Raw genomic sequence first — 17,757 nt, 5'->3', positions numbered from 1 at the left:
CAGTCATGTCACTATTCCACCCCACCCCCACTCAATAAACTTCAGAGGCTCCCCATTGCCTCAAGAATCAAATACAATATTCTGTTTGGCAAAGTCCTTCATAATCTAACTCCCTCCTACTTTTCTTTCCAGTCTTCTTACACCTTACACCCAACATATATTCTTGATTCTGTGACTCTGGACTCCTAGGAATTCCACAAAAAAAGACACTCAATTTTTCAGCTTCAAGCATTTTCTCTTGCTGTCCCCCATACCTAGAAAGCTTTCCCTCCTCTACTCTATGTACTGATCTCTCTGACTTCAAGTTTCAACTAAAGTTTCACCTTCTATGTGAAACTTTCTCCATGTCCTCTTAATTCTAATGCCTTCCTTCTGCTAATTAACATATATGTATGAAACATGTGTTTATGCATGTATATTTTGTGTCTGTGTATATATGCACATGCAAATATAAATATACATATATGTGTGTATATGTATATATATATATATAATGCAGGAAATTAATAGCGTGGTAGGTAGAGTGTTGGGCCTGAAGTCAGGAAGACTCATTTTCCTGAGCTTAAATTCAGCTTCAAACACTAATTCTATGATCCTGGGCAAGCTACTCATCCTGTTTGCAATTTGCCATAGTTTTCTCATATGTAAAATGAGCTTGAGAAGGAAATGTCAAACCATTCCAGTATCTTTGAAATGAAAACCCCAAATGGGACCTATATTCTATATATAGCTTGCTTTGTATATATTTGCCTTTATGTTCTCTTCCTCCATTAGATTGTAACTTCCTTGACTTAGGAACTTTCTTTTGCCTCCTTTTGCACAGGACAGTACCTAGGTCAAAAAATGTTTATTGACGTTTATTGTGAAACTGATATTTGATGGGAGAGAGTTAAAACCTTGAACATAAAGCTTGGGATTCTCCTTTCCTCCCAATAATGAAGCAGCAATCAGAAGTTATCTTGAACTTGATCATGCCCCCAGACATGCATTTATGATAGTATACCCCTCTGTTTAAAGAGAACAGAGTGACTTCCAGCCCTACCTTTCTGTTTTCCTTTCTGGCAAAAACTAAAGTCTCCATTGGAGAAGAGTGGCGGGGGCCAGGAATAGAAAAGACTATAGTTGTCTATTCTGCCTTTCTTCAAACCACCTAGTCACACCCTCATTTTACATGCTGAGGGGAAAAGGCTTGTGGTACATAGTAATGTCCATTAGCTCTACTTCCCAGATTTATCTTACACTATTTCATATGAGTACTCTGTTTTAGACAAACTGAAAAATTTTCCATCCCTCTTCTCACTCTGCTTTCTCTTAGGCCTTAATTTTCATTAGTAGTTCTTAACCTTTTTGTGTGTCATGGATCACTTTGGCAGTCTAGTGAAGAGCTTCTCAGAATAATATTTTAAATGCATAAAACAAAAATACAGGGAATAACAAAGAAAACTTATTATATTATAATAAAATTATTATTTAAGTATTTTTAAAAACAAGTTCACAAACCCATGCTCATTTGTTATGTGTAGCACAGCTTCTCCACATGTTTGTTCTAATGCTCCCCCATAAGCCCTGTTTGTTAAATTAACTCCCCTGCCTTCAACATAAGTGTCATTTTATCCATGAAGCTTCACTTGATAGCTGAAAATAATCTGTCCATCTTATATTTCACAATGGAATATGAAAATAAATATCTATACAAAAAAGGAAGAAGGGGTTGAGCAACACTTGAACCTCACTCTAATCTGAAATTTGGGAAGAAAACACACACACACAGAGACATAGAAATGCATTTCACTCAATAGGGAAAGGAGAAAATAAGAAAGAAGGCAGATTAAGAGAAAGATTAGTCTAAAGCAAAATAAACTCTAACTAAGGAGGCTGGAATCTGAAGAGGGTCAAAAAAAATAGGAAAGGATAAGAATCTGGTTTTGGTATCTTAAGTGAGGAAAAAAGAAGAGAGGTAAAACAGAAGCAGAAAAGCAAAACTATACTACTTAAAAAACTTATTCTCTCTCATCACTCTTTTTCTTTTATAAAGGGGAGATGGGAAACAAAAAGAAGGAAAATTATAAGACAACAGGAAACACATTAATAATAATGTTGTGAATCAGATAAACTCACCTATAAAATTAAAGAGGTTCAAAGAATCTAAAAATTTATTTTTAGTTAACTTTGTTTTATTTTTATTTTTATTTTTAATTAATTATTTTGTTGCATGTTAGTTCTGAACTGTCTCCCTCCCTCCCTTTTCCACCCCACTACTGAAAAAGGTCACCATCTGGCATAGATATATATATAGATATAGATATATAGATTTACATGTAGATAGATAGATAGATAGATAGTTTTCACATATGGAGGTAGATACCATTTTCCTTCATAGGTCCTTTAGAGTTTAATTGAGTATTTATAATGTTTAAATTAACAGTCAATCACATTTACTCTTTGAACAATATTGCTACTTTTGAATACAATATTCTCTTGGTTCAGCTCATTTACTCTTCAACCACCTCAACACAAGTAGTATTACAGCACAGTAGTATTCCATCACAGTCATACTGCAACTGCTTAGTCATTCCACAACTGATGGTCATCCCCTCAGTTTCCAGTTCTTTGCCAAATATGTTATTTATAAGAAATATGCAAAACAAAAAGCACATGGTTAAAAATAAAGAATTGGAGAAAAATCTATTATGTTTTCAGCTGAAATAAAAAAGATCGGGGTAGCTGTTATCAACAAAAACAAAGCAACAGTAAAAATGGACTTAATTACAAGAGATAAACAAGAAAACCACATTTTGCTGAAATGTACCAAAGACCAGAGATTTCAAATTCACAAAAACTTCTGAGTGTGACTCAATCCAGAATGTGATTTAATTAGATCTCCCAGTAAACCCCTTCTTGAAAGTGATAGGTCCACAAGGATTATACATTGCACATATTGTTTACTTTTTTCATTGTTTTGATCAATTGTGCTGACTAATTGTCATATGGAATGGATCTCTTTGAAGGGATATTTGGATAACCATGGTTACAGAAGAAAGAGGAAACAGCAATATAAAAACCTTTTTTAAAAAAAACTATAATTGGGAAATGTTTAACAAACTAAATTAAAATATAGTACAACATAATTAATGATTTTCTAAGTCAACATACCACCTCATAGGGTTCCATTTCAAATTTTTTTCTCCAATACCACTAAATGACAATATCAATACTAAGCAAATATTAACCACATGACATATCATGTAAATACATAAAGGGAACATTACATAAATTATAAGAAGAAATAGATAGTAAAACAATAATAGTAGGTAACGTTTATGTACCCCTTGCAGACTTCAATAAATCTAAACAAACTAAAAAAATTGAAGACCTAAAACGAATTTTAGAAAAGTTAAATATAATAAAAGTCTGGATATTATTTTTATGGAAATGAAAACACACACATATTTCTTAGTTGTGCATAACACTAAATTAACCACATATTAGAGATTGAAAGTCACACAAATAATGCAAAAAAGAAGAAATACTAAATACAACATCTATAAATTATAAAGCAATAAAATTACATTTAATAAAAGTTCATTGAGAAAACAATTAAAAATAATTAGAGGTTGCAAAATGCAATATAGTAGGGAATAAAACTCCAGAATCATTAATTTTATTAAATATAATAAAAATGAGACAACTATCAAAAGTTTTGAGATTCAGCTAATTTAATCCAAAATGGAAAATGTTTATCTTTAAATACTTTCATCATTAAAGGAGAGAGAAAAGCAAAACAAACTGGGAAGGAATTTTTTTTTAATCAGAAAACCAACAATTTAAAATACTCCATTTGAACATCAAACAAGGAGTACTGAAAATCTAAAAGGATACAAAATAGAAAACATACACAAACAACAACAACAACAAAGAATCAATATGTAAAACCTAAGATTTAAAAAATAAACCCTTGGTTAACATTACCAACATCAAAATTGAAAAAGGTGAATTCACAACCAATAAAGAAGAGAAAATTATTAGAAACCATTTTGCCAAAAGAAAAAACTAATAATCTTGATGAAATAGATGAAAATTTACAAAATTATATAACATCCAAATTAACAACCAATCTCAGGGGGGAAAATTAAATAATCCATAAATTAACTCCCCAAGAAAAGTACTGAGAACTGATAAATTTACTAAGTCAAGCCTATCAAACATTTAAAGAACTATTAATTCCTAATTACAGGAGGTATCTGAAAAAATAAGAAAAGAAGTAGTCCATGGGGTGGCTAGGTGGCATAGTGGACAAAAAGCACTGACTCTGGAGTCAGGAGTACCTGGGTTCAAGTCCCATCTCAGACATTTAATAATTACCTAGCTGTGTGGCCTTGGGCAAGCCACTTAACCCCATTTGCCTTGCAAAAACCTAAATAAATAAATAATTTGAAAAAGTAGTCCTATCAAATTTCTCCTATGACATAAATCTGGTCTTGGAGAGTAAAAATGGAGAAAGAAAACTAATGACCAAAATTCTTAACAGAAAAATTTTAGATGATGGCAAAAAAATGTAAATAAAATATTAGCAAGGAGATTAGAAAAGCATAGCATAAAAATTATATGCTATGATCCATTTAGATTTCTATCAGGAAAGCAGAGTGATTCAATTTTGGAAAATTATAAACAAAATTGACCCCACTCACAGAACCGAAAAAAAAATCATACAATTATATAAATCAATGCAGAAAAAGTTTTTGACAAGTTACCATTTCTATTAAAAACACTAGACAGGGCAGAGCCAAGATGGCAAAGAAAAGGTAGGGACGCACCCAAGTTCTCCCTCAAACCACTCCAGATTCTAGGGAGGAAGAAAAGACTGAGTGAAACAATTTTCTAGCTCAAGACAATTTGGAAGATTCAGGGAAGGGTTTCCTGCAAGTGGGTAAGAGGAGCACAATACAGTGCAGGCCTCAGCAGCACAGAACAGTCCTCAGCAAAACAGAAACAGTCCTTGGGAGTCAATGTAATCAGAACCAGTTGCTTCTTCTGGAGCTCTCAGGCCACAGATGGCAAGGGAATCAGAAGGAAATTACAGGGGTCTCTTTGCTATCACTGAACTTGGACTCAATTGTTTTGTGCACACTCAGATCTAGGTTGCAGTCTTAACTCACAGTCCCATGAAAAGAAGCACAAGAAGAACACAAGGACCTTCTTCATAGTTCCAAGGCAGAAAGGAATGTCTGAAGTCACTCACTGACCAAAGAAAAGGCCAGGAGTGTGGCACAAACCTCTTCTTAGATCATAAGACCTTGGAAGAATTGAAAACTTACAGATTCCTATAAGAATCTCTGATAACAGCTGCAAGATAGATAGATAGATAGATAGATAGATAGATAGATAGATAGATAACCCAAAAGCTTGGAATAGGGTATACTCCTCTCTGAAAACAGCCCCACCTTAAAAAAGAGTTAAAATCAAGTCAATTTGGGGAAATGAGCAAACAATAGAAGCAAAATAGAAAGTTACTATGGTGATAAGGAAGATCAAAATACACACTCAGAAGAAGACAACCAAGTCTTCTACTTCTAGGTTCTACAAATCCTCCAAGAAAAATATGAATTGGTCTCAAGCTATAGGGCAGCTCACAAAGGATTTTGAAAATTAAGTAAAGTAGGTGGAGGAAAAATTGGGAAGAGAATTGAGAGTGATGCAGGAAAATCATGAAAACTGAGTCAGTAGGAGTAGTGAAGGAGAAGACACAAAAAAAACACTGAAGAAAATAACATCTAAAAAACTAGACTGGGTCAAATGGAAAATGAGGTCCAAAAAGTAAATGAGGACAAAAAAAAAATACTTTAAAAAAGTAGAATTGGCCAAATGGAAAAGGAGATACAAAAGCTCACTAAAGAAAATAATTCCTTAAAATATTGAATGGAGCAAAGGGAAGCTGATGACTTTTTTTTTCAGGTTTTTGCAAGGCAAATGGGGTTAACTGGCTTGCCCAAGGCCACACAGCTAGGTAATTATTAAGTGTCTGAGACCAGATCTGAACCCAGGTACTCCTGACTCCAAGGCCAGTGTTTTATCCACTATGCCACCTAGCTGCCCCAGCTGATGACTTTTTAAGAAATCAAGAAAGAATAAAATACCAAAAGAATGAAAAAAAACAGAAGAAAATATGAAATATCTCATTAGAAAAACAACATATTTGGAAATTAGATCCAGGAAAGATAATTTTTAAATAATTGGACTGCTTGAAAGCTGAGATTAAAAAAAGCCTACATATCATTTTCCAAGAAATTATCAAGGATAACTGCCCTGAAATTCTAAAAGCAGACCTGATCCCCTCCTGAAAGAATTCTCAAAACAAAAATTCCCAGGAATATTACAACCAAATTTCACAGCTCCCAGGTCCAGGAGAAAATATTGCAAGCAGCCAGAAAGAGACAATTCATTTATGATGGAGCCACAGTCAAGATAACACAAGATTTAGCAGCTTCTACATTAAGGGATCATGGGGCTTGGAATATGATATTCCAGAAGGCAAAAGAGCTTGGATGACAGTCAAGAATCACTTTGTAAAATTGAAAATACTCTTTCATGGGAAAAGATGGATCATCCAAAAAACTACTTGGAAACAATTAGCAATTTTAGCAAAGTTGCAGGTTATAAAATAAACCCTCATAAATCCTCAACTTGTCTATATATGTCTAGCAAGGCACAGCAGGAAGAGCTAGAAAGAGGAATCCCATTTAAAGTAACCTCAGACAATATAAAATATTTGGGAGTATATTTGCCAAGACAGACTCAGAATCTTTTTGAAAACAATTATAAAACACTTCTCACACAAATTAAATCAGATTTAAATAACTGGGCAAATATCAACTGCTCATGGATAGCTAGAGCTAATATAATAAAAATGACAATTCTACCAAAACTAAACTATGTGTTTAGTGCCCTACCAATCAAAATTCCAAAAAATTACTTTAATGAGTTAGAAAAAATTGTAAGTAAATTCATATGGAGAAATAAACAGTCAAGAATTGCCAGGAGCTTAATGAAAAAAAAAGTGCATAAGAAGGTGGCTTAGCCCTACCTGTTCTAAAATTATATTATAAAGCATCAGTCATCAAAACTGTTTGGAATTGGCTAAGAAATAGAGTGGTGGACCAGTGGAATAGACCAGGTGTAAAAGCAGGAGATGATTATAGTAATCTGCTGTTTGATAAACCCAAAGAGTCCGGCCATTGGGATAAAAACTCCCTCTTTGATAAAAATTGCTGGGATAATTGGAAGTTAGTATGGAAGAAACTTAGATTAGACCAACACCTCACACCCTTTACCAAGATAAGATCCAAATGGTTACAGGACATAGACATAAAAAACAATACTATAAGCAAATTAGAAGATCAAGGACTAGTCTACCTGTCAGATCTATGGAAAGGGGAGCAGTTTATGACTAAGGAAGAGTTGGAGAACATCACCAAAAACCAATTAGATGATTTTGATTACATTAAATTAAAAAGCTTTTGCACAGATAAAACCATTGTAACCAAGATCAAAAGAAATGTAGTAAATTGGGAAACAATCTTTACAACTAATGATTCTGACAAAGGACTCATTTCTAAAATATACAGAGAACTGAGTCATATTTTTAAAAGAAAAAGCCATTCCCCAAATTGACAAATGGTCAAAGGATATGCAAAGGCAATGTACAGATGAGGAGATCAAAGTAATCCATAGCCATATGAAAAAATGCTCTAAATCATTAATCATTAGAGAAATTCAAATTGAAGCTTCTCTGAGGTACCACCTCACACCTCTCAGATTGGTCAATATGACCAGGACAGATAATGATCATTGTTGGAAGGGTTGTGGGAAATCTGGGACACTATTACACTATTGGTGGAGCTGTGAACTCATCCAACCCTTCTGGAGAGCTATTTGGAACTATGCCCAAAGGGCAACAAAAATGTGCATACCCTTTGACCCAGCAATACCACTACTGGGTCTATACCCTGAAGAGATGATGAAAAAGGGTAAAAACATTACTTGTACAAAAATATTTATAGCAGCGCTGTTTGTGGTGGCAAAGAATTGGAAATCAAGTAAATGTCCTTCAATTGGGGAATGGCTTAGCAAACTGTGGTATATGTATGTCATGGAACACTATTGTTCTATTAGAAACCAGGAGGGATGGGATTTCAGGGAAGCCTGGAGGGATTTGCATGAATTGATGCTGAGTGAGATGAGCAGAACCAGAAAAATACTGTACACCCTAACAGCAACATGGGAGTGATGTTCAACCTTGAAGGACTCACTCATTCCATCAGTGCAACAATCAGGAACAATTTGGGGCTGTCTGCAAAGGAGAGTGCCATCTGTATCCAGATAAGGAGCTGTGGAGTTTGAACAAAGTTCAAGGACTATTCCCTTTAATTTAGGAAAAAAACAGATTATCTTATTGTCTGATCTTGTCACCTCTTAGACTTCTCTTCTCTTCTTTAAGGATATGATTTCTCTCTCACACCCAATTTGGATCAAGGTACAACATGGAAACAAAGTAAAGACTGACAGAGTGCTTTCCATGGGGTGGGGGGAACAAGATTGGGGGGGGGGAAATTGTAAAACTCAAATAATATCTTTAATAAAAATAAATTTAAAGAAAAAAAAGAAAAAAGAAAAGATGGACATTCAATGAAATAAGGAACTTTCAAACTTTCATGAAGATAGATCAGGGCTGAACAGAAAATTTGATCTTCAAATATAAGATTCAAATGAAGCGTAAAAAGGGTAAACAGGAAAGGCAAATCATAAGGGACTTAATGATGTTGAATTTTTTATATTCCTGTATGGAAATATGACACCAACAACTCAAATGAACTTTCTCATTTATTATGGCAGTTAGAAGGAGCAAATATAGACAAGGCACAGGTGGGAGTTCAATTTGAAGGGATAATATATTAAAGAGATGCAGTTAAGTAGTGAGAGAGAAATGCACTGAGAGAAAGGGAAAGGGTGAGGTAAAATAGGTTGTTATTTGTCATAAAAGAAGTAAGAAAAAGCTTTTACAATGGAATGAAGGGGAAGAGAGTGGAGGGGGAAGGGGGTTGACAGTGAGTGAGCTTTACACTCATTAGAATTGGCTCAAGGAAGGAGTAACGTGCACAATCAAAAGGGTATAGAAATCTATTTTACCCTAGAAGAAAAGAGGGGACAGGAACAGGAACAGGAGAAAAGGGGAGGGGGAGTGATAAAAGGGAGGAAAGACTGTGGGAAGGGATAATCAGATGCAAAACACTTTTGAGGAGGGATAGGATGAAAGGAGAGAGAGAGAGGATAGAATAAATGGGGGTGGGAGGGAAAGGTTGGAGTGAAATAGCAATAATAATCATGGGAAAAAACACCAAAACAAGTTTTTCTGAGAAAGACCTCATTTCTCAAAAAATTAAGTCAAATTTAAACAATATAAGAGCCATTCCCCAATTGATAAATGATCAAAAGATATGAACAGTTTTCAGATGAGGTTATTAATGCTTATTTCATAAAGCTATTAAAAATGTTCTAACTCACTATTGATTGTAGCAATGCAAATTAAAATAATTCTGAGGTATTACCTCATTCCTATTGGATTGTCTCATGGGACAGAAAGAGAAAATGACAAATGTTGGAGGGAATGTAGGGAAAATGAGACATTAATACACTGTTGGAGGAGATGTGAAACAATTCAACAATTCTGTAGAGCAAAATTGAAACTATGTCCAAAGCACTCTAAAATCTTGCCTACCCTTTGATGCAATAATGCCACTATCAGAACTATATTCCAGAAGAAATGAAAAACAAGAAGGGAAAAGGATATGCATAGCAACTATTTTCTGGTGGTAAGGAAATGGAAATTGAGGGGATGTCCATCAGTTGCAGAATGACTGAACAAATTATGGTATGAGATTATGACAATATTATTCTGCTATAAGAAATGATGAAGAGGATGCTCTCAGTGAAACCTATAAAGATTTACATGAGCAGATGCAATGGGAAATGTACTATATACAAAGTAGCAGCAATATTGCAAAATGATTAGTTATAAATGAATAACTTTTTTTCAGTAATGTTGGGACCCAAGAGAACTCTGAAGGACTTATGATAAAGAATATTATCCACCCTCAAAGACAGAACTGATGATGTCTGAATAAAGATTGAAGTATACTTTTTTTTTGCTTTATTTTTCTTGAGATTTCTCTCTCTTTGGGGGAAAGGTATGCTTAATTTCACAATAAGACTATTATGGTGATATTTTTCTCAATGACAGGTAGTGGAGTGGGAAGGAGGGAGAGAATTTGGACACAAAGTGTAAAAATATGCATATTAAAACTTGCTTTAACATGTAACTGAAGAAAAATAAAATAGTATAAAGTATAAGAAAAACACTAGAAAGTCTAGGAATAACTAGAAAATTCCCTAAGAATAAGTAAACCAAGAGCCAGCATTATTTGAAATGGTAATAAACAAGAGACCTTTCCAATAAGATCAATGGTAAAAGAAAAAAATGCCCCTTTTTATTCAATATAGTACTAGAAATGCTAACTATTGCAATCAGACAAGGAAAAAATTGAAGGAATAGGCAGAGGAGAAAGTGGAAACAAATTATCAGTTTTGCAGCTAATGTAATGGTTTACTTAGAGAACTTTAAGGAATCAACTAAAAAACAACAAACAACAAACAACTTCAAAAAACTTGTAGATAAGAAAACAACCCTCTCCCCCACCCAAGAAATTTTCATTTCTTGCTCTAAATCACTAATGATTAGAGAAATACAGATTGAAACAACTTTGAAGTGCCACCTTAAACTTATCGGATTGACTAATATGACACAAAGGCAAAATGACAAATATTGGAGTAAATTTATAAAAATTAGGACACTTAGTATTGTTGATGGAGTTGTGAACTGACACAAACATTCTAAATATCAATTTTTGAAATAGGCCCAAAGGCTCTAAAACTGTACATAACTTTAAATCTAGCAAGACCATTATGGTATGTACCCAAAAGAGATCAAAGAGAAAGGAAAAGAAGCTATATGGACACAAACATATTTAGAGCAGCTCTTTTTGTGGTGGCATAGATTGGAAATTAAAAGAATGCCCATCTATCAGGGATGGTTGAACAAGTTATAGAATTTGATAGTTATGGAATAATTTTGTGCTATAACAAATGATGAGCAGGATGTTTTCAAAAAAACCTGGGAAGATTTACATTTTACATTTTAACAAAGTAAAATGAGCTGAACTGAGAGAACATAGTATACGGTAATAACAATATTGTAAAATATGATGAAAAATGCTATTGATGGCATATGAATATAGAAGGATACTTTTAATATATTATTCTTTTTTTATTTGCATTCATTTGCAAGATGGCCAATATGGAAATGCTTAAATAACTGCACAGGTATAATCTATATCAAATTGCTTGCCTTCTCAAGGAGGGAGAGAAAGGGTTAGAGAAAGGGAAGAAGGAAAAGAATATGAACTCAAAATTTTTTAAATGAATATTTAAAAGTTTATATGGACCTGAGAAAAAGTAAAATATATTTTTAAATTTATTTACATGTAATAAAGAAACAGTAAAATTACATGTAAAAATTATCATCATTTCCTTATATTAATCCAATAAATCAAATAGGAACAAAGGAATTAAAAAGAGAGAAATTCCACTTAAAATAACTACAGAAAGTATAAAATACTTTGTAGTCTATGTGCCAAAACACATTCAGGAAACATATAAACACAATTTCAAAACATTTTTTAAACAAATAAAGATAGCTCTATGTATTTAGAGAATTATGAGATGTTCATGGGTATGTTGATATAATAAAAATGGCAATCCTACCTAAATTAATTAACTTTTGGGGAGTGGGGGAAAAAGGGGAAATAACAAAAGGAAGGGAAGGGACAAGGGAAAAAGGGAAAGGGGAAAGAAAGGGGAGGGGTGATATAGGAGGGCAAACACACTGAAGGAGGTGGTATTCAGAAACAAAATACTGGGGAATATGGATAAAGGAGGGGAAGGGGGAAAATACAGACAGAGGGAAGATAGCATGGAAGGCAATAAAGAATTAGTAATCATAACTTTGAATGTGAATGGGATGAACTCTCCCTTAAAACATAAGCAAATAGAGTGGATTAAAAACCAGAATCGGACAATATGCTGCTTACAAGAAACTCATTTGAAGCAGAGAGATACATACAGAGTAAAGGTAAAAGGTTGGAGCAAAATATATTTTGCTTTAGCTGAAGTTAAAAAAGCAGGGGTAGTAATCCTTATCTCAAACAAAGCAGCAGCAAAAATAGATAGCTTTAAAAAAAAAAGATAAGGAAGGAAACTTTATCCTCCTAAAAGGTACCATAGACAATAAAGTCATTTCAATATTGAATATATATGCACGCAGTAGGACAGCACCCAAATTCTTAGAGGAGAAGCTGAAAGAACTACAGGAAGACATAGACAGCAAAACTCTACCTCAACCTCCCGCTCTCAGATCTAGATAAATTGAATCATAAAATAAACAAGAAAGAAGTTAAGGAAGTAAATAGATTGTTAGAAAAATTAGATATGGTAGACTTATGGAGGAAACTGACTGGGGATAGAAAGGAATATACCTTTTTCTCTGCAGTACATGGAACTTATACAAAAACTGATCATGTATTAGGACATAAAAACCTAATGATCAACTGCAGAAAGGCAGAAATAGTGAATATGTCTTTCTCAGATCACAGTGCAATAAAAGTCATATGCAATATTGTGCCAAGGAGATATATACCCAGAACAAGTTGGAAACTGAATAACCTCATTTTAAAAAATGAGTGGACCAAAAAACAAATTATAGAAAGAATTAACCATTTTATCCTAGATAATGATAATAATGAAACAGCATACCAAAACCTATGGGATTCATTCAAAGCAACTCTCAGGGGATATATTATAGCTCAAAATGCTTACATGAATAAATTTGAGAAAGAGGAAATCAATGAACTAAACATGCAACAAAAAAATTAGAGAAAGAACAAATCAAAAATCCCCAATTAAATACGAAATTAGAAATTCTAAAAATTAAAGGAGAAATTAATAAAATCGAAAGCAAAAAAAACTACTGAATTAATAAATAAAAGCAAAAGTTGGTATTATGAAAAAACCAATATAATTAATAAGCCTCTGATCAATTTGATTAAAAAAAGAAAGAAAAAACCAAATTGCTAGTAACATAAATGAAAAGGGTGAACTCATCACCAATGAGGAGGAAATTAAAGTAATAATTTGAAATTATTTTGCCCAACTCTATGCTAATAAATTTGATAATCTAAGTGAAATGGATGAATATTTACAAAAATATAAGTTGCCCAGGTTAAATGAAGAAGAGATTAAATACCTAAACAACCCTATCCCAGAAAAAGAAATTCAACAAGCCATCATTGAACTCCCTAAGAAAAAATCTCCAGGACCTGATGGATTCACAAGTGAATTCTACCAAACATTTAAGGAACAATTGGTTCCAATTCTATATAAACTCTTTGGAAAAACAGGGAAAGATGGAACTCTGCCTAACTCTTTCTATGAAACCAATATGGTGCTGTTACCTAAACCAGGAAGAGTTAAAACAGAGAAAGAAAATTATAGACCTATTTCCTTGATGAATATAGATGCAAAAATCTTAAATAAAATCTTAGCAAAATGATTACAACAAGTCATCACTAGGATAATACATTATGATCAAGTAGGATTTATTCCAGGAATGCAGGGTTGGTTCAATATTAGTAAAACTGTTAGTATACTCAACTATATCAACAACAAACCTATCAGAAATCATATGATCATATCAATAGATGCTGAAAAAGCTTTTGACAAAATACAGCATTCTTCCTATTAAAAAGACTAGAGAGTGTAGGAATAAATGGACTGTTCCTTAAAATAATTAGCAGTATCTATTTGAGACCATCAACAAGCATTATATTCAATGGGGAGAGGCTAGATGCATTCCCAATAAGATCAGGGGTGAAACAACGGTGCCCATTATCACCACTACTATTCAATATTGTATTAGAAATGTTAGCATCAGCAATTAGAGAAGAAAAAAGAAATTGAAGGAATAAGAATTGGGAAGGAAGAGACAAAACTCTCACTCTTTGCAGATGACATGATGGTCTACTTAGAGAATCCCAAGAAATCATCCAAAAAACTACTGGAAACAATTAGCAATTTTAGCAAAGTTGCAGGTTATAAAATAAACCCTCATAAATCCTCAACTTGTCTATATATGTCTAGCAAGATACAGCAGGAAGAGCTAGAAAGAGAAATCTCATTTAAAGTAACTTCAGACAATATAAAATACTTGGGAGTCTATTTGCCAAGACAGACTCAGAATCTTTTTGAAAACAATTATAATACACTTCGCACACAAATTAAATCAGATTTAAATAACTGGACAAATATCAACTGCTCATGGATAGCTAGAGCTAATATAAAAAAAAATTGACAATTCTACCAAAACTAAACTATCTGTTTAGTGCCCTACCAATCAAAATTCCAAAAAATTACTTTAATGGGTTAGAAAAAATTGTAAGTAAATTCATATGGAGAAATAAAAAGTCAAGAATTGCCAGGAGCTTAATGAAAAAAAATGCAAACGAAGGTGGCTTAGCACTACCCGATCTAAAATTATATTATAAAGCATCAGTCATCAAAACTGTTTGGTATTGGCTAAGAAATAGAGTGGTCGACCAGTGGAATAGACTAGGTATAAAAGCAGGAGAGGATTATAGTAATCTGCTGTTTGATAAACCCAAAGAGTACAGCCATTGGGATAAAATCTCCCTCTTTGATAAAAATTGCTGGGATAATTGGAAGTTAGTATGGAAGAAACTTAGATTAGACCAACACCTCACACCCTTTACCAAGATAAGATACAAATGGTTACAGGATTTAGACATAGAAAACAATACTATAAGCAAATTAGAAGATCAAGGACTAGTTTACCTGTCAGATCTATGGAAAGGGGAGCAGTTTATGACTAAGGAAGAGTTGGAGAACATCACCAAAAACCAATTAGATGATTTTGATTACATTAAATTAAAAAGCTTTTGCACAGATAAAACCAATGTAACCAAGATCAAAAGAAATGTAGTAAAATGGGAAACAAACTTTACAACTAATGATTCTGACAAAGAACTCATTTCTAAAATATACAGAGAACTGAGACATATTTTTAAAAGAAAAAGCCATTCCCCAATTGACAAATGGCCAAAGGCTATGCAAAGGCAATTTACAGATGAGGAGATCAAAGTAATCCATAGCCATATGAAAAAAATGCTCTAAATCATTAAGTATTAGAGAAATGCAAATTAAAGCTTCTCTGATTGGCCAATATGACCAGAAAGGATAATGATCATTGTTGGATGGGTTGTGGGAAATCTGGGACACTATTACACTGTTGGTGGAGCTGTGAACTCATCCAACCCTTCTGGAGAGCTATTTGGAACTATGCCCAAAGGGCAACAAAAATGTGCATACCCTTTGACCCAGCAATACCACTACTGGGTCTATACCCTGAAGAGATGATGAAAAAGGGTTAAAACATTACTTGTACAAAAATATTTATAGCAGCCCTGTTTGTGGTGGCAAAGAATTGGAAATCAAATAAATGTCCTTCAATTGGGGAATAGCTTAGCAAACTGTGATATATGTATGTCATGGAACACTATTGTTCTATTAGAAACCAGGAGGGACAGGATTTCAGGGAAGCCTGGAGGGATTTGCATGAACTGATGCGGAGTGAGATGAGCAGAACCAGAAAAGTACTGTACACCCTAACAGCAACATGGGAGTGATGCTCAACCTTGAAGAACTCACTCATTCCATCAGTGCAACAATCGGGAACAATTTTGGGCTGTCTGCAAAGGAGAGTGCCATCTGTATCCAGATAAGGAGCTGTGGAGTTTGAACAAAGTTCAAGGACTATTCCCTTTAATTTAGGAAAAAACCAATATCTTATTGTCTGATCTTGTTACCTCTTAGACTTCTCTTCTTTAAGGATATGATTTCTCTCTCATCACACCCAATTTGTTTCAAGGTACAATATGGAAACAAAGTAAAGACTGACAGATTGCTTTCCGTGGTGGGGGGGGGTGGGGGGAGGGAAGTAAGATGGGGGGGAAATTGTAAAACTCAAATAATATTTTAATAAAAATAAATTTAAAACATTAATTAACTTTTTCAGTGTCATACTAATCAAACTACTAAAGTATTATAGAGTTAGAAAAAATAATAGCAAAATTTGTCATCATCTACAAAAGGTCAAGAATATCAGGAAAATTAATGGAGAAAAAGTAGTATGTCAATTAACGGGGGAAAAAGTAAAAGAAGTATTTAGAATTTGAGATCTCAAATTATACAACAGTATAATAAATAAACAATTATTTACTGGGTAAGAAATAAAAAGGTTGATTAGTGAAACAGATTAATACAACATATACAGAAGGGAAGTAGCCTAACCTGTTTTATAAAACGAAAGATCCTAGCTCCTGTACAAGTATTCACTGCTTTAACAAACTGCTGGAGAATGGTAAATGTAGAGTGACAAAAACTAGGAATAGACCAACAAACTCATACAAATATACCAAGACAAGCTAGAAAACTCAGACATGAAGAATACATCATTATCAACATCAGAGTAACATTTATATAGTTCTTACTATGTTGCCAGGCAGTGTGCTAGTTCCTTTACTATTATTTGACAAATCTATATTAGATTTAAAATAGTGATCAGTGGAACTGATTAGGTACACAGACCTGATAAGGCATAGAGAAACAAATTTATCTTTGTACTTTTATTATTTGAAAAAACATAAAAACCCCAGCTGCTTGGATCTGATTAAATCACTATCTGATTTTTAAAAATTGCTAGGAAAATTAAATTACATAGAACTTTGGAAGATATTAGAGTTAGACTAACACAATTTATACAAAGATAAGCTCCACATGAGTATATGACTTAAATTTAAAATCATCATAACCAAATATTATAAGTATATTAGAGAAGCAATGGAACAATTACTGGTCAGATCTATGAATAGAGGATCTTGATTACATGAGTTAGAGAGAATCATAGAAAGTTAGATTATTTTGAACACATAAAACTAAAAAAAAAAAAACTAAAAAGTTTTACCCAAAACAGACTAATCCTTGTAAAATTGGGGTAGGGGGAAATTAATAAGGGAAAAATTTTTGCAGCAAGTTTCTCTTAAAAAAATTCTCTTTTTTTTACATTTCAAACTATTATTTCTTTTTCACACTTTCCTTTTACATGTAGAGTTCCAAATTCTCTTTCCCTTGCACTTTATCCCCTACTCAGTGAGAAGACAAACAATATGACATCAATTATATAGGTGAAATAATGCATAACACTTCCATATTATTCATTTTACAAGAAAAAAACAAGAAAAATAAGGAAAATGAGGAAAATGTTCTCCACTTTGTACTCAAAGTTCATCAGTTCACTCTCTGGAGATAAATAACATTTTTTTCATAACATGACCTTTGGAATTATGTTGAATCATTATTTTGATCAGAATCAAAGGTTTCATATCTAGATATATAGGGAACTAATACAAATTTATTAGAAGTCATGTATCAATTGATAAATGATCAAGTAATCAATAATCATTTATTAAGTACCTACTATGTGTAAGGCACTATGCTAAGCTCTGGGGGATCCAAAAG

The 17,757-nt window shown here is 33.2% G+C and overlaps 1 protein-coding gene across 5 annotated transcripts in view; it reads right to left on the bottom strand.

The window, feature by feature from the left end:
• The window catches only part of TMEM117 (transmembrane protein 117), a 240,273-nt gene that overhangs the window by 208,780 nt on the left and 13,736 nt on the right, over window positions 1-17,757 (bottom strand). The window lies entirely within an intron of this gene.

Source organism: Macrotis lagotis, chromosome 7 (assembly GCF_037893015.1).
Source record: "Macrotis lagotis isolate mMagLag1 chromosome 7, bilby.v1.9.chrom.fasta, whole genome shotgun sequence".
NCBI classification, from domain to species: domain Eukaryota; kingdom Metazoa; phylum Chordata; class Mammalia; order Peramelemorphia; family Peramelidae; genus Macrotis; species Macrotis lagotis.
The sequence above is the reverse complement of the archived record's forward strand: the minus strand, read 5'-3'. Positions and strand labels throughout refer to the sequence as shown.